Here is a 21,941-nt window from a genome sequence, read left to right as displayed (position 1 = left end):
TATTTTTTGCATTAAAACGATTTATATTTTTCACATTTACCAAGTGTTCTATTTCCATAACAAAAACACCATGGCTTATGCCCCTTGCAATATGACGTCATTGGTGCCAATTGATAAACATTATGACGTCATCATGCTTTGTTAGAGCCGCTTCACGTGGTGTAGGTACAGTTTTGTGATTCTAGCGTCTCAGATGCCAGCCAGAATTGTGTTATGCTGAGTCACCACTGCACCGGAGTGTGTCGTAGACCATGTTGTTTTACCGCAAACTGGTCCTTGATAACTTTTGCGTTGAGAATAGACAGGGACCCAGTTGAATTGGCACCAATTACGTCATCATCTAAGGGGGATAACTCAGGCCTATTTCGCTCGTAAAACGAAGGCCTCATAACGACATATCATTTTAACACTATTGTGAGCTTCCTACTTTCACTGTGAAAAAAAATGAGTGTATATTTTCAAACACAGATACTAACTAATTCTAAAATTGCGTTTTGTTTAGAAAAAGAAGGAAAGTGATTTTTGCGTGTACACTTCCCCTTTAACAAACCATAGCAGCAACACAAACTAACAGTTTTAGTCCACTAGTCCTAATAATGATAACATATAGCAAAACACTGAAAAATGGCAAATTTCTACTAGTCTTTATGATACCTTAAGTACTGGGCAGTTTGGCAAGGACTTTAGGACTAGTGCCAATTTCTAATGCTGCATAGGTACAGTCTGTGCCAAAAACATTCAAGTCCACCAGCCAAAACATGGCTAGAGTAGAGTTTAGTGTAAGAATATGAATTACTATAGCTGAGCTTACTAGACTGAACAGAATTTTACTAGACTTGGGCTCAGTGGCTTAAGTTGCCTATGGATATAAAAAAACCCAACCTTTTGCATGTACAATGTATGTAAATGCTCCAATCAGAAATTATTGACAGTGTCAGAAATCACGGGGAGCTGTGGTCCTTGAGATTTGCTGCTTCAGTATTTTCAGTATTTAGAGGTAAAAGTGCCCAAGTCGGGATACAGACAATAAGGTCTGAACTAAGACTTTTGCCTGTGTACATATGATCACAAGATGTGTTTTTTGCTTTTCACAGAATATTTTTAGAAGTGCCCAATTCATTAAATGAACTAAATATAATCGTCACTTAGATACTGTATCTTCATCTGAACCTGATCTCATTGCACTGAAAAATACAATGAAACTGTTGCACTCAGCTTAATATTCAGCACCAAGACCCAATCATCATCAAGCCCTAATACAAATATACATTAAACATGTTTATCATAATGCAGACATCAAGTATTTAGCACACACTAAATATTCAGGATGCTCATCAGCCAATCAATAAGTTGTATAAGCTCCTGAAGAGCACAAAGAAAGGGAGGTAACTCTATATTGAAATGGCAAAGGTGACCTGCCAGTAAAGATGAGGCTGTATCCAGCCTGAGGCGTTACTTTCATTATAGCATTACCGGAATCGATAAGCAACTAGTACCAACTCGATGAGGTTTTTATACAATTTCCTGTGAAATAAGTACTTGCTGATTTTAAGAGCTGTTCATCTATTGATGTAATCACTTCATGTAAACAGGGATATTCTCATGGGAGACCGCATTTTCATGGAAGAATAAAGTTTAATGAAATCTTTCACTTCTTCAGTTTATTTAACGTCTCAGGGTATTTATTCACTTCATTACTTTAGTTGAGCAATAGCACAAAACTTCATCACCTTTCCTGTGGGGTCCGAAAATGGAATCATCTCAGCAAATTATCCTTCAGAAACATTGCTTTACATTTGATAATTACCAAAATAAAATCGCATTAACCTCTTCAAACTGAAAACTTTCAATACCATTTGGTCTAACATCAAGGGACAAGATGCTTCCACAGACATTATTGTAGATGCCTCACATGGTTTTTTTAAAAAGGCCCAAAAGGTTATTGTAACCTGGTGTACTAAACTGAGGTTTCCATGTATTATTAATTCATATGACCGATTGTCCATGTTAATACCAAACCTAATTTAGCCATGTTTTGGTTGACTAAATCTCGTAATGATGAAGGTTACGGATGGTGGCATTAGCTAGTTCATAAAAGATTTACCACGGATTTATCTAACCAGTCAACTCTCTGCATTCTACACTGTGAAAATCAATTGTCAACACTGATTATTGGAAATAGGGCAGAACCATTGATTCTTCAGCCATGACAAAACAAAGCATATCACATTACACAATGGTTAAGCAATACAAACACCAAGACCAGGTTCAGTGTTGATTTACTGCAACTCAGTGTGACTAAGCTGTGTGTTTGGCCAACTCTCTTCTTTCATACTGGTATTGACCACGTCATGTATCATACAGGAAGTTCTTGAATATATTCTGCATACCAAGAATCTTACCTGTACAGAAAATGATGACAGTTCTAGCCAATTTTATACTAGTCCTCCAAACACAGCTTTCTGGTCAGCTAACTAACAGTTAGTATTAATAGATCAGCTGAGGATGACACTAATTACGCTAAGACAATATTTCATTTTCACAGAGGACTCTCATTACAATATCTACAATATCTATATCGATAAGATAAAACTGGGATGGATATTGGCTCCAGATACTGGAACAACGTCTCCGTACAAGACATCCCAACATGGATAGGTGCCAGAACCTCTAAGATTTGTTACAAGCATGAGTAAAATGGAGAAAACGGACAACATTAAACAGCAGACGTATTCCTGATTGCCTCAAAGCAATTTTGAGTTACTTGAGTGAGTTACTTAAGCTTATTGTTGCTTTTAATAGTATTTCAGTTATGACATGCCAATCAGTTCTAGAATGAAAGGCAAGCCTAAAGAGGTCTTTCATGGAGGTCTTAGTCAGTCATCACTTGTGTGAAGCCCACGATCGGCGGAATGGTGCTGCCACATCAAACATCATGAAGAGGATGGGTCTGGGGTCAGAACCAATGATGGGTAGAAGGTACGGCTGGGACAAGTCCAAATTTACTACCCAGGTTCCCACACCCTATGACCCGACCCTACCCAGGTACCCGCTGTAGATATCAAGAGAAAGGTACAATCTGTCTGATTTGGAAAAGTTTGACCGTAGCCCTGGCGAAATGTATTTAGATACACGTATAAAACGATCTGGTCATGCATACACTGAAGTTTACAGCATGACGTTTTACCTTTATTCAAACATATAAAAGTCCAAAGGAATGGGTGCATAGTCAGAAAGAAATGGAAACATTAGTGACTTATAGTGTAACCATACAGTTTTAGATAATTTATGTCATTAAACAATATATCATGTGACCACGGTAGTCCTGTGGGTACCCGGGTCCTACTCAGTATCCACCCGACCCAAGTACCCAGGTTACCCGTCCCAGCACTACCATGAGGAACACTGTCAACTTCACACAGTGAGTGGTGGTACCAAAGACCACTCAAACCCCCTTACTCCACACCAACTAGTCACTCATCTATAATTATCGTAATTACCTGTTGAAATAGCTTGTTTTATATAAAATATGATGCTGTCAGACTGTCAAGTCCTAACAGAGTGGTCCATGTTTATTTGTTTGTCATTGCCATATTCAGCAATTATCTAACCATAAGACGGCACCTACAAATAATCTTGTCCCAACCAGACAAACCAGTGATTGACATCAAGAGCAACATCCCATGTAGTTGTGTATGGAGACATGCAATCAACCAAATCACTGATTCTGATAACCCGAACCAGTCACCTCGAAGGACAAGTAAATGTTGCTTGCGACCTAATCTACCACAGAATCTCAACAGATAACACAGGAGCAATACATAGTATGGTACACACATATCAAACCATATAAGACAATATCAGTTTATATATCACAAACTCATCCAAAGGTCCTGTTTGTCAAGTGAACAGTTTTAACAACAACCACCCATCACTTTGTTCAGATATTTCTCCAATGTGACAAGTGAATGTTTTACCCAACCACCCATCACTGTGTTCTGATATGTCTCCAGTATAAGTGAATGTTTTAACCTACCACCCATTACAGTGTTCTGATATGTCTCCAGTGTGACAAGTGAATGGTTTAACCTACCACCCATCACAGTGTTCTGATATGTCTCCAGTGTGACAAGTGAATGTTTTAACCAACCTCCCATTACAGTGTTCTGATATGTCTCCAGTGTGACAAGTGAATGTTTTAACCTACCACACATCACAGTGTTCTGATATGTCTCCAGTGTGACAAATGGATGTTTCAACCAACCACCCATCACTGTGTTCTGATATGTCTCCAGTGTGACAAGTGAATGTTTCAACCAACCACCCATCACTGTGTTCTGATATGTCTCCAGTGTGACAAGTGAATAATTTAACCAACCACCCATCACAGTGTTCTGATATGTCTCCAGTGTGACAAGTGAATGTTTCAACCAACCACCCATCACTGTGTTCTGATATGTCTCCAGTGTGACAAGTGAATGTTTTAACCAACAACCTATCACTGTTCTGATATGTCTCCAGTGTGACAAGTGAATGTTTCAACCAACCATCCATCACTGTGTTCTGATATGTCTCCAGTGTGACCAGTGAATGTTTCAACCAACCACCCATCACTGTGTTCTGATATGTCTCCAGTTTAAGTGAATGTTTTAACCAACCACCCATCACTGTGTTCTGATATGTCTCCAGTGTGACAAGTGAATGTTTCAACCAACCACCCATCACTGTGTTCTGATATGTCTCCAGTTAAAGTGAATGTTTTAACCAACCACCCATCACTGTGTTCTGACATGTCTCCAGTGTGACAAGTGAATGTTTTAACCAACCACCCATCACAATGTTCTGATATGTCTCCAGTTTAAGTGAATGTTTTAACCAACCACCCATCACTGTGTTCTGATATGTCTCCATTGTGGCAAGTGAATGTTTCAACCAAACACCCATCACTTTGTTCTGATATGTCTCCAGTGTGACAAGTGAATGTTTCAACCAACCACTCATCACTGTGTTCTGATATGTCTCGAGTGTGACAAGTGAATGTTTCAACCAACCACCCATCACTGTGTTCTGATATGTCTCCAGTGTGACAAGTGAATGTTTCAACCAACCACCCATCACAGTGTTCTGATATGTCTCCAGTTTAAGTGAATGTTTTAACCAACCACCCATCATTGTGTTCTGATATGTCTCCAGTGTGACAAGTGAATGTTTCAACCAACCACCCATCACTGTGTTCTGATATGTCTCCAGTGTGACAAGTGAATGTTTCAACCAACCACCCATCACTGTGTTCTGATATGTCTCGAGTGTGACAAGTAAATGCTTCAACCAACCACCCATCACAGTGTTCTGATATGTCTCCAGTGTGACAAGTGAATGTTTTAACCAACAACCTATCACTGTTCTGATATGTCTCCAGTGTGACAAGTGAATGTTTCAACCAACCACCCATCACTGTGTTCTGATATGTCTCCAGTGTGACAAGTGAATGTTTAAACCAACCACCCATCACTGTGTTCTGATATGTCTCCAGTTTAAGTGAATGTTTTAACCAACCACCCATCACTGTGTCCTGATATGTCTCCAGTGTGACAAGTGAATGTTTCAACCAACCACCCATCACTGTGTTCTGATATGTCTCCAGTTTAAGTGAATGTTTTAACCAACCATCCATCACTGTGTTCTGATATGTCTCCAGTGTGACAAGTGAATGTTTCAACCAACCACCCATCACTGTGTTCTGATATGTCTCCAGTATAAGTGAATGTTTTAACCAACCACCCATCACTGTGTTCTGATATGTCTCCAGTGTGACAAGTGAATGTTTTAACCAACCACCCATCACTGTGTTCTGATATGTCTCCAGTGTGACAAGTGAATGTTTCAACCAACCACCCATCACTGTGTTCTGATATGTCTCCAGTGTGACAAGTGAATGTTTCAACCAACCACCCATCACAGTGTTCTGATATGTTTCCAGTTTAAGTGAATGTTTTAACCAACCACCCATCACTGTGTTCTGATATGTCTCCAGTGTGACAAGTGAATGTTTCAACCAACCACCCATCACTGTGTTCTGATATGTCTCGAGTGTGACAAGTAAATGCTTCAACCAACCACCCATCACTGTGTTCTGATATGTCTCCAGTGTGACAAGTGAATGTTTCAACCAACCACCCATCACTGTGTTCTGATATGTCTCCAGTGTGACAAGTGAATGTTTCAACCAACCACCCATCACTGTGTTCTGATATGTCTCCAGTGTGACAAGTGAATGTTTCAACCAACCACCCATCACTGTGTTCTGATATGTCTCCAGTATAAGTGAATGTTTTAACCAACCACCCATCACTGTGTTCTGATATGTCTCCAGTTTAAGTGAATGTTTTAACCAACCACCCATCACTGTGTTCTGATATGTCTCCAGTGTGACAAGTGAATGTTTCAACCAACCACCCATCACTGTGTTCTGATATGTCTCCAGTGTGACAAGTGAATGTTTCAACCAACCACCCATCACAGTGTTCTGATATGTTTCCAGTTTAAGTGAATGTTTTAACCAACCACCCATCACTGTGTTCTGATATGTCTCCAGTGTGACAAGTGAATGTTTCAACCAACCACCCATCACTGTGTTCTGATATGTCTCGAGTGTGACAAGTAAATGCTTCAACCAACCACCCATCACTGTGTTCTGATATGTCTCCAGTGTGACAAGTGAATGTTTCAACCAACCACCCATCACTGTGTTCTGATATGTCTCCAGTGTGACAAGTGAATGTTTCAACCAACCACCCATCACTGTGTTCTGATATGTCTCCAGTGTGACAAGTGAATGTTTCAACCAACCACCCATCATTGTGTTCTGATATGTCTCCAGTGTGACAAGTGAATGTTTCAACCAACCACCCATCACAATGTTCTGATATGTCTCCAGTTTAAGTGAATGTTTTAACCAACCACCCATCACTGTGTTCTGATATGTCTCCAGTGTGACAAGTGAATGTTTCAACCAACCACCCATCACTGTGTTCTGATATGTCTCCAGTGTGACAAGTGAATGTTTCAACCAACCACCCATCACAGTGTTCTGATATGTTTCCAGTTTAAGTGAATGTTTTAACCAACCACCCATCACTGTGTTCTGATATGTCTCCAGTGTGACAAGTGAATGTTTCAACCAACCACCCATCACTGTGTTCTGATATGTCTCGAGTGTGACAAGTAAATGCTTCAACCAACCACCCATCACTGTGTTCTGATATGTCTCCAGTGTGACAAGTGAATGTTTCAACCAACCACCCATCACTGTGTTCTGATATGTCTCCAGTGTGACAAGTGAATGTTTCAACCAACCACCCATCACTGTGTTCTGATATGTCTCCAGTGTGACAAGTGAATGTTTCAACCAACCACCCATCATTGTGTTCTGATATGTCTCCAGTGTGACAAGTGAATGTTTCAACCAACCACCCATCACAATGTTCTGATATGTCTCCAGTTTAAGTGAATGTTTTAACCAACCACCCATCACTGTGTTCTGATATGTCTCCAGTGTGACAAGTGAATGTTTCAACCAACCACCCATCACTGTGTTCTGATATGTCTCCAGTGTGACAAGTAAATGTTTCAACCAACAACCCATCACAGTGTTCTGATATGTCTCCAGTATAAGTGAATGTTTTAACCAACCACCCATCACTGTGTTCTGATATGTCTCCAGTTTAAGTGAATGTTTTAACCAACCACCCATCACTGTGTTCTGATATGTCTCCAGTGTGACAAGTGAATGTTTCAACCAACCACCCATCATTGTGTTCTGATATGTCTCCAGTGTGACAAGTGAATGTTTCAACCAACCACCCATCACAGTGTTCTGATATGTCTCCAGTTTAAGTGAATGTTTTAACCAACCACCCATCACTGTGTTCTGATATGTCTCCAGTGTGACAAGTGAATGTTTCAACCAACCACCCATCACTGTGTTCTGATATGTCTCGAGTGTGACAAGTAAATGCTTCAACCAACCATCCATCACAGTGTTCTGATATGTCTCCAGTATAAGTGAATGTTTTAACCAACCACCCATCACTGTGTTCTGATATGTCTCCAGTTTAAGTGAATGTTTTAACCAACCACCCATCACTGTGTTCTGATATGTCTCCAGTGTGACAAGTGAATGTTTCAACCAACCACCCATCACTGTGTTCTGATATGTCTCCAGTGTGACAAGTGAATGTTTCAACCAACCAACCATCACAGTGTTCTGATATGTCTCCAGTTTAAGTGAATGTTTTAACCAACCACCCATCACTGTGTTCTGATATGTCTCCAGTGTGACAAGTAAATGCTTCAACCAACCACCCATCACTGTGTTCTGATATGTCTCCAGTGTGACAAGTGAATGTTTCAACCAACCACCCATCACAGTGTTCTGATATGTCTCCAGTGTGACAAGTGAATAATTTAACCAACCACCCATCACAGTGTTCTGATATGTCTCCAGTGTGACAAGTGAATGTTTCAACCAACCACCCATCACAGTGTTCTGATATGTCTCCAGTATAAGTGAATGTTTCAACCAACCACCCATCACCTAGTTCAGATATGTCTCCAGTATAAGTGAATGTTTTAACCAACCACCCATCACAGTGTTCTGATATGTCTCCAGTGTGACAAGTGAATGTTTTAACCAACCACCCATCACAGTGTTCTGATATGTCTCCAGTGTGACAAGTGAATGTTTTAACCAACCACCCATCACACTGTTCTGATATGTCTCCAGTGTGACAAGTGAATGTTTCAACCAACCACCCATAACTGTGTTCTGATGTCTCCAGTATAAGTGAATGTTTTAACCAACCACCCATCACCGTGTTCAGATATGTCTTCAGTGTGACAAGTGAATGTTTTTACCACTAGGCTATGCTTACTATGTTCCTATTCATCCCAGTGTCTTCAGCATTACCAGCATACATTTCATTATTATCAAACAGTCTGATTGAATGTTAATATTACATAGCCATGTTCATTTCATGTTTCTTTTGCTGTATATCATACATATTGAATGAACAATGCTAACAAAGCAGTTCACCCTGACCTGTTATCCTACAAAACATTATTCAGCCGAATTTAACATGATGTAATTGACATGACATGGAAGATTGTGAGCATTCAGTCTGACCAGTTTGATTCAGTGCCGATTTTATCATCCTGTCTAAATTTATAAAGATGAAATATTTGCAAAAGAGACCTAAAAATCAAAGTGAGTATGTATGATGTTAATGAATCATGTCCTGCAACTTTTTTGAATCGCTATGACCTGAGACAAAACCAGACAGTGATGATTCAATGATTCAGACAAGTAGTCCATCTCCATCTTTGGATGGAGCGGTAAACCTAAGTTCACTTAAGAAAAGCGAAGGAATCAACCATGCATGAGTACACAAATACAACATGAATATTCACCAGTTTTGACCCCCAAAAGCGTGAACTTGTCCAAATCACAAAGAGGTTACCTGGATTCTCCATAGCGTCCTATCGACACTTGAGAGATGAATCCCATACACTGTAATGACAAAAACGCTGTAACGACCCTGTCGCAGTGAGGGTTATTAGTTCTGCGACTCAGACGAGCGACGCCAGAGGCACTGGCTGAAAACACAACTCCCAGCTCTTCTTTCTCTGATGAGCAGAAGTGTTGTTGGGACCTAATACACCCGACAGCAGCTCTCGGGAAACGTTCTACATCTGCAATTCGAGGAAATCAATTCATTGATCCTCTTTGCCTCAACTCTCGGCTCTGGTTGCCATGGCGACACAAAGCCAATGATCTATTATCAAGAAGATACCCCCAAAGAATGGGGTCGGGGTATTGGGCAAACCCTTATTGGTCCCCCCTCCCGGAACAAAGGTTTGTAATAATGGTTAGGTGGTTCTGTGCAGGAACCGCACAAATGTTCATCATTCAACAGCAATGAATTTACATTGTTTGGTTGGAATGGCAGAAACATAGATCAATAATTAATGGTTGCTGACTAGCTTGTGAATACAGACGTAGTGGGTATGTGACCTTGCTGAGAAGAACATGGGGCCAGGCTAGGTCCCATCGCCCTGTCAGACTTTTGGCACGGCCACAAAAAAGTCATTTCCGATAATCAGGCTATTGTTCTTCTCAAGTCGAGCAACAACATGTCAATAGCCATTATAGAGTAACAGAGGAAGGATTTAGAAGCATGACATGTAGCTCTGAAACTATGGATTTATCTACCATGGGCTGTCAATACGATAATGTATATGAGTTTCCTTGGTTGTGAAACTGACCTCTACATGCAATCAATGAAAATCAACCAACCACTGACTTGGCTGGAGTAATGAAATTCAAGTCATCAAATGCCGTGCCCTGGTGGTTGATGATGATGATGAGTCTTATTCTTATAGTGTGAAGTTATCTTTCAGGATAATAATAGTAAAATAGTAAAGATCTAATAGTTCATATTAAGTATCCTTACAAACAACTGATGTTGAAAACATCTTTTCTTATCATTCTCATGTGATACAGATGAACAAACACTCACCCACACTCTGGCCCAACGACAGTTCTGTATTTTCCTTTGAATAAAACATGATTAAAAATGTCAGATGTAACCTGATTTGAAATGTGACTGGAAACACATTCAACTTACTCGAGTAAATAATGAGGGTAACTTTAGATTCTATCAATATTGTGAACATACAGTAAACTACGGTAATAACAAACTCAAAGGGACCACTAATTTCAGTTTGTTATAACCGCAGTTCATTATAAGATATATACAACATCTATACAGCAAATGGCAAGAAATAAGTCAGTTCGTTAAAAGCATGTTCGTTATAAACATAGTGTACTGTAGATGGAAATACTATTGTGTCTAAAAGTGTGCATGAAAACATGAGCTCATTCACTGTTCTTAATGGACAGTATAAATATAATCTTGGTAATTCAATGAAAAGTGAGTATGATATGTTTGATATATCATGTATCATCACTGTATTGAAAGACAATCTGTTACAATCTGGGCTCCGGATAATGTTCTAAGCCATTGATTTGTTGTTCAACGCCGCACTCAGCAATATTCCAGCTATATGACGGCGGTCTGTAAATAATCCAGTCTGGACCACACAAACCAGTGATTGACATCATTAGCATTGATTCACGCAATTGGGATACGATGACATGCACTAACCAAGTCAGCGAGCCTGACCACCCGATCCCATTAGTTGCCTCTTACGACAAGCATAGTCGCCTTTTATGGCAAGCATGGGTTGCTGAAGACCTATTCTTTACAGGTCTTTAACCCAATGAGTATTTACTCATATGTTATCAATAATATTAGGTACATGTGTATATTGAGTATTTTCTCACTTGTTCATTTTAGGCATTGATATTCTCTTGTGGGGTATTCACCATACTTTATCCCCTTGGGTCTAGTCTATTGGTGATTTATAAACCAGTGACTTAACCTTATATAGCAAAATTTCTGCATAAAAATGCTGTTACAGGCGACTTTATGTGTGTATGTGCCGCCCCAGGAGTGCCACATGTCTCATGGGCTCACAACTGCGATAAACTTCTAAATTGAGAAATATAGCACTTTTGTGACTTATTCACGAAAGTGGAGTTCATGTAGATGCAAAACCTCGTATGGTTATGGGCTCAAACGTTCAAAATTTGTGACATGAATCTTTTCTTCGTGTTTTAGAAACTCTGATTTTAATCAACAGTTTAAAGGGACAGTATGTCGACCGTTCTGAAAAATTGTTTGTAAACAATAGCCGATAACCCTCGAGCTTCTTGGCTCTACTTGCCTTATTCTGCAAGAGAAGTTTCTGCACCAGTAGCAACACTGTGGGCATAGGCTTATCACATGACCAGACTTTTCTCTTGTTTGTAAACAAACACACATATTTTGAAAGAAGAACAGACAGGTCTAATGCAAGCCTTTCGGTGCCCTGTAATATTGTTTTGCGTAATTATGTAGACATACTACTACAACTGCGACAGTGAAGTGCATGACAATATAGCTTTATACATCAAAGTGACCGTATCGCTAGCTGTTCAGACATCGATAACAGCACATGGAGGAGAAATACACAAAAGGAACATCTGTCTGGAGAGCAGAAGGTCGGGGGTTTGATTCCCAGCTGTGTCATACCAAAAGACGTTAAAAATGGTACTTGGTGTTACCCTGCCTGGTGCTCAGCACTAAGGGGCTAAAACAAGGACTGGTCGGCTCGGAGGCAATATACTGAGTCTGAGTGGGGTGTTCATGTTAAACTGCGACATGGTATCTCATTGGGCTAGCACTAGAAAATCGGCATCAGTATGGACTAGTACAAGCACACACACACACGCACATGCACAATGGACTGTAAGATGTGACAGAGGTACCAGGCTGTCCACAAGGAACCCTTGGTAGGAGACTGATTGGCTTCATATGATGAAAGTATATTTATATCCCAATCTAGGCTATGATAAACCCTGGTGTCCAATCTAATTAAGCTGCCAATGGGTATTTTGTAACTCATCTGTAAGAAAAACACAAACTTTCGCTTCAGTTTGCCTCTAATAAAAAACATGACTGAAGCCAGTTTACGCTGCACAGAGCCTGCATTGTTGGCTTCACTGTGCAGAGCTCTATTGTTTGATTTGAGACTTGAATCAGGCATGTGACACTCCGAAATTATTTTATACATGATTTAAAAACACCCAGACCCGTGGATGTACTGTCCCTTTAACAAACTAAAATGTTTGAACATAAAGCAAATTGTATTTTTGAAACAGACTCTCTCATGCAGCCAATCCAATTTTCAAGTATATTCAGGGACTACAATGATCGTAGCTATTTTAGATTGGTTTAAATCAACTGCACATTTTGATTGCAGCTTAAAATTACCTCAGCCTACAATTGCTTTGTGCAAGTTGATGGCCATTGTAGCCGAAGCCAAAGACCACAATCTTAAGAACTTTTCAATAGTTATAGCACTAAGATTGTTTTGTGGGAGTGGGCCCTGGGGTATATTTACTGTTTGCTGCAGGTCTAATTGCTCTACCCACTGCTTTTCAGATTACTTTTATTCATCAAACACTTGTCAATGTGTGATCACAAACTGTACCCCTGCTTTTCCCAAATGCTACATCAGGGCAGGGAAAAAAGAGGGGGGTGGGAGGGATTTCTGGGGGGTTGATTTGGTTCTTAAGCAAAATTATTGATAAATGACCCCAGTGGAACCCCCCTTTTTGGATCCGCCCTTGTCAGAGATTGATACCTAGTCTTAACACTGCACTGGGATAACTATTTAGGCATCATTGACCAATATATCCTTCTAAACAGCTTTACATTATCATACTTTGCAGCAAACATGATATACCTTTTCAATATCAATATCAGAGTTCGAAACGTAGTATGAAAATTGAAAGTTCCTTGTCATAATGTTGAGAGCTGAGAACTGGGGATCATTAGATTCAAATACTTACAGCAGAAATCCTCAAGGACCCCCCTTAATCTCCAACACTGAAATATGCATACCGAGAGAAACCTTGAGTGTAAGAGTAATACATTTTCTTCTATTACTTCAACCACCAAATAACATAAAATTTCAGGCCATCTTAATTTCCACAAATGTGTGCATGTTGCCTTATGGTACAATCTGCAATATTTCAGATATATCAAAATGGCGTCCAAATAATCTAGTGTGGGCGAGGCAATCCATATTTACAAATGATCATGATGAAACAAACCGTACACTTTGTACTTAGAGCAAGCATCTCCAGGGGTTTAGTCAGTGATGAACAGATCCATTAGTATGGGACTAATAGTTCCTTGGAAGCAGAAACATCCCTAAGGCAAACTTCCTCAGATGTTAGTGTGTATGACTGGAATAGATTTACTTAGCATAATGTTGTATTTAGCATGAGAGAGAGTGGAATGCATCTACTGACATAATATTTATTCAGTTAAAATAATTTTGAAGGAATATCAATATGGGAATTATGAAAGCAATCATGTCGTAACTAAAAGTCATGAGTGAGTGAGTTGGTATTTGCACCGGTTAAACAGTATTCCAGTTATATCACGTTGTGTCAGCTTAATGTGGGAGGAAAGCCCGAAGTGATGCTGATCTGGACGTTTACCACTTTGGTGAAACCCACAAGCACGAGTATGGTGCTGAGAAGCCTAGAAACATTACTGGGGGTGATCTGTTTTCGAACACACGCTCATCTAAGGTTTCTGAAGTGCCCAAGGGGGGCAACTCTGCACAGTGAATTGCGGCAACTTACACGACTAGGCCACCCATGCCAACTATACCCTTCATTGACATGTGTTGCTATGGTTGATATTAGGTCCATAACAAGTCAACAAATGCAATGTGAGCATTGTATATTAATGTCATTTTCTGATGAAAAACAAAATGTATAAAAATGAGGATGCTATCAATTGTTGAGCGGCCTTGAGAGGTGTGGGATGTGATACAGGTCCATCACACTATATATCCCTAGGGACCGAATGACAGCAAATTTTTCTTATCGGCCTTATGTTTTCAGCAGTCTGGCCAGCAAACTGTTTCATGGAATACCTTGACATGTAGCAGATGACAAAAGCACATTCAGAATTACCACCCTTGCATTACAATCAGGTCAAGCTCCTTCCCAGAGTGTGACACCTTTATGACACTCTTGGTAACATTGCTGCCACCACTGTGGGCGCTGCCATTACAAGAATCTTGAAATTGGCCCTCTAACCCATATTGACAAAGAAAGAAAGTAATTTAGCAGGGGTAAGTGTATTTGGTGTCACAACAGTCGTCACTTGTTTGTAAACATAATCGGCTGTGAGTTCAACTCCAAGCATCGTTGTGGTCATCTATCACTGTGGGGAGTTTTAAATGGTGGCAGCGATAGTACAGGGAGCTCTGCGAACGGGATATCGCTGTGAGGAGCTTGACAATCAGGTATGTCCAGTTACATATGCTAAACCGCATTTGACAGGTGTTCAATTTCGAGATTATACAATCATATTACATTTGCAGTGGTAAGAATGTCTTTCCCAGAGGGGTATATGAAATCTGTACCTCGTCTTTCAGCGGGGTAGAAGGGAAGAAATTGTCCAATACGTTACCAATTAGAAATTAGTATCTTAATGCAAGGTAAAATAAATTTTACTTATAGCGTGTGTGTGTACAATACTATTCTCTGATAGAAGAATGTGGAAACAATTTCTCATTTTATCAACTGAAGCTTCAAAGTATGTTTTAGTTGGATCTTCAGCGATTATTGAGTGATTGAGTGAGTGAGTTGGGTTAAACACCACTTTGAACAGTATATCATTCACACGGCACCTCACCTTGTTCATGAGGAAAGTTATGTTGACCTTACATCAGAGTACCCCAGGACCCCTCTTAATTTCAATCACTGTTACTATGTACATAGTCTGGTTCTTCAGCCATTCGTCCAAAGCCTGAGTACCTGTGAAGATCTGGGGTAGAATAGGTCTTCAGCAACCCATGCTTGCCATAAAAGGCGACTATGCTCAGACCAACTGACTTGGTTGATGCGTGTCATTGTATCCAAAATGCGTAGATCAATGTTCATGATATCAATCACTGGATTGTCTGGTCCAGACTTAATTATTTACAGACCACCGTCATAAAGCTGGTATATTGCTGAGTGCGGTGTTAAACAACAAACAAACAAAACTAACAAACCAAAGCCTGAGTCTACTAAAATGGACTGCCTCTTGGTCCAGTGGATAAAAACGTTTGGCAGTAGAGCGGACAGTTGGTGGTTCAATCCAAAATATGTTGAAACATGAAACTTCTTGTTTCCAGCCTGGTACTCAGCATTAGGGGATAAAAGAAGGACTAGTCGACTCAGAGTGTGATTAATGTGTCCAAGTGTAGGATCCATTTAAAGCTGTGGCAATGTATCTCAGTGGACCAGCACTACAAAAGCATCATTAGTCCAGACTAGTACAAGCATGTTATGATATGATATGTGTATACACTGTGCCAGAACTTTTTGCGCACACGCAATTATACAATCACGGGACAAAATATTGATCGTCTAACTGATACATGGATATCCCATTTTCTTCAAGATCAGTTTAAAGTAGAGGAGACACATCAATATATTGAAATCTACTGTAGCCCTATCATAGACAACAGAGCCACCAGACTGTGGCAGTGAATGAGTGAATAATCTATAAACTTGTATAAAGTCATGCGAATTGGCTCTAATCAGTCAGACCCGGGTAACTGTCTTTCATCTACAGATGATGGCCTCTCAAACACAGGAGCGGGGCTTCCACAAAATGTTAGCCTGTCCCAGACAAGCAAATTCTGTCCAAGTGTCCTTGTTGGAAGTCAACAGCTGCTTGTCATTTGCAATATTTTGTTATTCCAAATCTGTCCTTTTCAGACCAAATCAGTTGGCCCAACAATTCATCAATCTGCAAAACAACTACTATGTGTTTTTTTTCGATGGACGTCTGACACTTGTCCATGAGGAAAAACCATCATACCAATATTTGTTTTTCCAAGGATAAAAAAATAGGGAGGGAGCCTAGTGGTTAAAGTATTTGCTCATTACACCAAAAGTCCAGGTTTTATTCTCACACATGTATACCATGTGTGAAGACCATTTCTGGTATCCTCACCAATGACATTGCTGGAATAGTGCTAGAACCTAGAATAAGCACTATCAGATATAAACAACCACTTTTTATCGCTCCTATTATTAATTCCAGATTTGTTAAATCTAACGATTTCAACAGCAAATAATAACACACGAGTGAGTGAGTGAGTATGGTTTTACGCCGCTTTTAGCAATATTCCAGCAATATCATGGCAGGGAACACCAGAAATGGGCTTCACACATTGTACCCATGTGGGGTATGGGCCTTGGGCGTGACGAGCGGACACTTTAACCACAAGGCTACCCCACAGCCCCTAATCACACACGAAAGTTTTGGTACTGAATCAGAGTGTCAGACAACTTAAATACTTATATATCTCCTGAAGATTTAAAGAGGGACTATGCTCCAAATCTACCCTTTTCCAGAAGAACCCTAGGTGTTATAATTTGTGACGTATTAAAATCTCAGACAAGGTCTCTGTTAATTCCGGTAACCATCAAAACCCTGGATTGATGTTGATCTCTGAGTTTACAAAGTCTGTTTTAAATGACTTGAATCAAATTAAGATTGCCAATGGGCAGGAGCCTGAGCCAAGTTTCTCCTTTGAACAAAATTCATTTTAGCATGAATTAAAATAAAATGCATTAGTATTTGTGAATTGCTGGAATTGTTTCTCTGAAGTGTATGTGTTTCTACAACATACATTTAAAGATAGCAAGGTAAAAGTTTATGACACCCTTTTCATGATAAACCAATTCTCTTTTGAATGTCACACTGTGTCAGGGGCGGTCGGGTAGCCTAGTGGTTAAAGCGTTCGTTCGTCACGTTCGATTCCCAACATGGGTACAATGTGTGAAGCCCATTTCTGGTGTCCCCAGCCGTGATATTGCTGGAATATTGCTAAAACCATACTCACTCACTCACTCACTTACTCACACTGTGTCAAAAGATCTTTATAAAGCTTCTGTACAACAAAGAGCCAACAAAAATCATTTTCTGTCTATTTCTGACCCTGGACCAACCACACAGTCGAACAAAATAGCTAATGATTTAAACAACTGTACAATAACCTACACTGGTTTTGAGTAACAACACCAAAAGAACTGAAAAGACTATAACCTCACCTACATAAAACCAGCATGATCGTCTTTCAGCAACTAATCTCGAGCATCTCAATCTGTGCCACATTCTGCAAGAAATGAACAGATTATTACCAATATGATAATAAATATCAAATTCCAAATTTCTTCACTGCATCATGTTGCAATATATAGGTAAAGGGCAGTAATCCAGCGCTTACAGGAACAGAATCACTCAAACCTATACGATGTCTTCATAAAATCAATGATCACACAGTCAGCAACAGTTATCTCCCTTTGTCCACAATCCCTTCAGCCGTATCAAGATGACAGCCCTGGGCCCAATCCCAGTAATCATTGGCAGGGTAGCGGAGTCCCTTGCTCCCATATCTATGTCAGGCCCTACAGCAAGTTCAATATTTCATAGATTTTCCTATCACACATATCTCCTGCTGCAAGTGATTGACTGGGTTAATTTGCCTGAAACTGGCATTTTCGTCAACCCAAGTACACCTTAAAAATGTCCTGGTTGTCTGTATGAAATATACTTCATCTGCATGTATCTATAGGGTAGAAATATTGGACATGAGCATCAGGCCAGGGTTCATGTAATTATCTTGGAAAATGAACAACACCAAGACACAAAATCAATTTCATCTGAGTTATTTTTGTCTTGATCTGCAGTTCACCATGGGTTCGGTTTACGATGGGTTTCAGTATTCAATCAGTTCAGCTACATCGACAAAATAATTCTATTTTGAGACTCAAGTCTGTAATTAGATTTTTACAAATGCTGGGCAGGAAATGCATTTGTGATTTTAAAAAATAAATAACACTTAACACACGATGTTCTTGTGGTTCAGTTGAAATGAATTTCTGTACTGCCTGCTTGTTATTTAAAAATGAAGTCATTCCAAACAAGGCGACAAACTAGAAAATGGCTACCTGTTGGAAGCAGTTCATTGTTTATACTGTAAGTGTGTCTGACTAAATCGTTTCAGTTCAAGTCGTGACATTTATGCAAAACTGATTTGAAATAAAGAATGTGACATTATCTTGAAGACTTAACATATAACATACCTGTTTCTTACTTTTCAGTGAGTAAGTCATGATTGGTTAACACCACTTCTAATTTATTATACTTGATAGCCATTTAGAAGTGGTACACATAAGAACATATATTTTAGGAGCGGTAGGGTAGCCTAGTGGTGAAAGCGTTCGCTCGTCATGCCGAAGACCTGGGTTCGAATCCCGACATGGGTACAATATGTGAAGCCCTTGTCCTGGAGTATTGCTAAAAGCACTCACTCCCTCACACATGTTTTATCAGCCAAAGATGTCATCCACTAGCTCAGCTAAGAATTCCATATACTAACACTAAAATTATGCAAAGAAACAATTCTGTGTAGTGGACCTAGCCTGCACAGATTTGTTCATGGATGTCAACTTAATATCTTACTCCTTCAGGTGAATGATAATAGCAGTGGATGGACAGGCCATCACTGTCTTCATGGAGGCACATTTACTCCAAAATATGCTTGAAAGGCTTGACTTCATTTCACTATGCTTAACCTTTTATATTAAATCAAATTGAAAGTCACGAAAGTGGTTTGGTGCATCACGCTCATAGGGACCCTCGCTCTATCAGCAGTCGTACATTGCAAATGGATATAGCTCGATTATATAATGTCTGTAGTAGCTCTATGCATAACTAATGTAGACTGCAAAGTGAATTTGATACGTGAAACTATCTTGTCTGGTTTAGTAAAGTGCGTGTGAATGTCTCTTGCTTTCATGAGCTAGAGTACTTCTGCCATGTAGTTGTAAAAGTGAATGACGTCTCGTGGTTTTTTTATGAAAGAAAAAAGTTGTTCCGGTGTGACAGAGGTCACTGTTATCCAATCAAAACAAATAAAACAAGTCAATCTTATACGACACACGTGTGACGTACAGATGTATCTACTGAATGAGCTCAGGGTTGTAAACTGTGTTAATTGCCCATCCCTTTTTACCAGGAACTGACTACCATATTTTCTTGTTTGTTTGTTTGTTGTTTAACGCCACACTCAGCAATGTTAAGTATAGTGTGCACCCAAGCATAATATCCACCCTAACTTGGGAATGCAGCGTTTTGGAGATATTTGTTTTTTTAGTTTTAAGCGCAGTCAAAAATTACATTGTATAGCTTCAGGTGAACGAACAGTTGATAACAAATTGTTCAATGAAAATGTGAAATTTGCGATAGAACATCACTAGACATGACTATTTACCATTTCAATTGTATTTTCTCTTCTGCTCGGCATTGTTTTATATGCAGAGATTATGACTACGTGTGTATTTGTCTCATAAACTAAGCCAGAAATAGCCACACACTTTCTCCTCTATCTGCTGGTGATTCAGTTAAAAATACCCAATTCTATTTCTTGAAAGAATCCCTATTCTATTGTCAATATTTGATGTATATCCAGACACCCGTTGTTAAGAGTCACGTATCTTCACTGAAGGTTTATAACCCACAACCAACTATTTTCTGTGTATTATTATTTCCTTCAAACAATCACATTTAAGAACAATATGTTGTTGGTATATCTTGAAAGAGAGAAGTCCCTTGGTAAGGTGTTTTTCAGAGAGCCGTCCTGATTGCCTGCCCTCGTGTGCTTGAGTGCACTGTTGGGGCTGATTTGCATCTCTGTATATGTTGTATTAAAATACAGTTTTCAAAATTAAGGGGGGTCTTGGGATCCTTGAGGTTAGCTTCAAAGTATTTTAATCTTGAGTCCCTGAAATCTGCAACTTGTAACATTAGGGCTATGACAAGGATTCCTTGACTTCCATTATTAATTTTCGAAAACTGAAAATATATGTGTGTGCATGTGTGTGTGCATGTGTGTTCATGCATGTGTGTGCCCCCCATACTAATGAACATATAAAAAGTATGTGAATCTACATCATCATCTTAATCTTATATACCTACAGTCAGGATTTGAGAGCAGTTATGAGTTCTGTCATTTCATCTATCAATCATGAGCACTGTTCACATAATCATTGACTCATTATCAAAAAGACAGTACACAATTTCATTAGTTTGAAGGACCCCCATATTGCCTGCAAGGACACTTAAAGTAAATTATTGTAAGTCTTTTTGTAAGTCAAGGTAAAACCCTGCCTACAGTCATATCACTGACTGAAAGTTCAGGTGGGACAAACTTCCAAAGGGACATGTATCATGTTTGACATGTATCATGCTTGTCACGTATCATGCTTGTCACGTATCATGTTTGACACGTATCATGTTTGACACGTATCATGCTTGACACATATCATGTTTCCACTTTGTTGAAACACACAAGCATGGGTATTTTGACAAACCAAACCCACCCTTATCAAAATTATACAGGATCTTACCAGTAGATCCTGTCATGACCAAGGGAAGCAACTATGACCAGCAAGTGGCAGTTCCTTAGATCACTTGGCCATCTGTTCCCCAGGGAAATATCCATGGGAGTGAGGAATTTCCCAATATTGAAGCTATATCACACTGGGAGATAGATGAACAGCATGACATGCTGATAGTGTACCCATGTGTGGAATCAAACTCTGAATTTCAGCTTCACAAGCAAACATGTTGACCCCTAGGACAACCCTCCCACTCCTGAAGGAAAACCCAAGGTTAATGTACAGCATCTCAAGGAAAGGCACAATGGCCAACTATTCAATGGATATGGATTCAAAACTAACCAAACTTTAAGTCCAACCTCATTAGTTTCACAATACCAACCATGATACAGATAATAACAATAGGCCTATTTATATTGCACTAAATTGCTCAAAGCGCTCACTATTACTACCCAGGTCAATGGATCAGTGTGCCTTCAACAATCATTCTCAGCTCCTTGGGGAGTATACAAACCAAGGTGCCTGTGAGGTGCTAGAAGGTTACGAAACACATTGCCATCTCATCCTACCGAGTACCCATTCACTGCTGGATGAAAATGGGCACATTTCAAACAAAGTCACTTGCCAAAGGAGACACCACATGTGCTACATGTGCTTCAGTGTGGGGCAGGACTGAAGCCCTGGAAACTCTCAGGAGCATGGTCACCCATCCAACGACTCTCCAGGACCAACGTTGCTTAACTTCGCCTGATTTGTGACCTGTGCGCTGGTAGTAGTATGATTCTTCCTGATT

General features: G+C 39.7%; 1 protein-coding gene across 3 annotated transcripts in view; it reads right to left on the bottom strand.

Annotated features, from left to right (window-relative positions):
• Window positions 1-21,941, bottom strand: part of LOC124146681 (protein stoned-B-like) — a 149,384-nt gene that overhangs the window by 60,039 nt on the left and 67,404 nt on the right. Inside the window, exons 2-3 of one of the 3 annotated variants that reach the window (XM_046517095.2) lie at window positions 17,798-17,862; window positions 10,578-10,611 (exon numbers count right to left, since the gene is read on the bottom strand). The gene's annotated coding sequence lies outside the window, so the exon portion shown is untranslated. Of the gene's footprint in view, window positions 1-9,518; window positions 9,754-10,577; window positions 10,612-17,797; window positions 17,863-21,941 lie in introns of those variants that run through there. The other 2 variants (XM_046517094.2, XM_046517096.2) reach the window with 2 other exon arrangements.

Source organism: Haliotis rufescens, unplaced genomic scaffold (assembly GCF_023055435.1).
Source record: "Haliotis rufescens isolate VD_foot unplaced genomic scaffold, xgHalRufe1.0.p SCAF_3, whole genome shotgun sequence".
NCBI classification, from domain to species: domain Eukaryota; kingdom Metazoa; phylum Mollusca; class Gastropoda; order Lepetellida; family Haliotidae; genus Haliotis; species Haliotis rufescens.
Note: the sequence above shows the minus strand (reverse complement) of the source record. Positions and strands in the feature narration are given on the sequence as shown.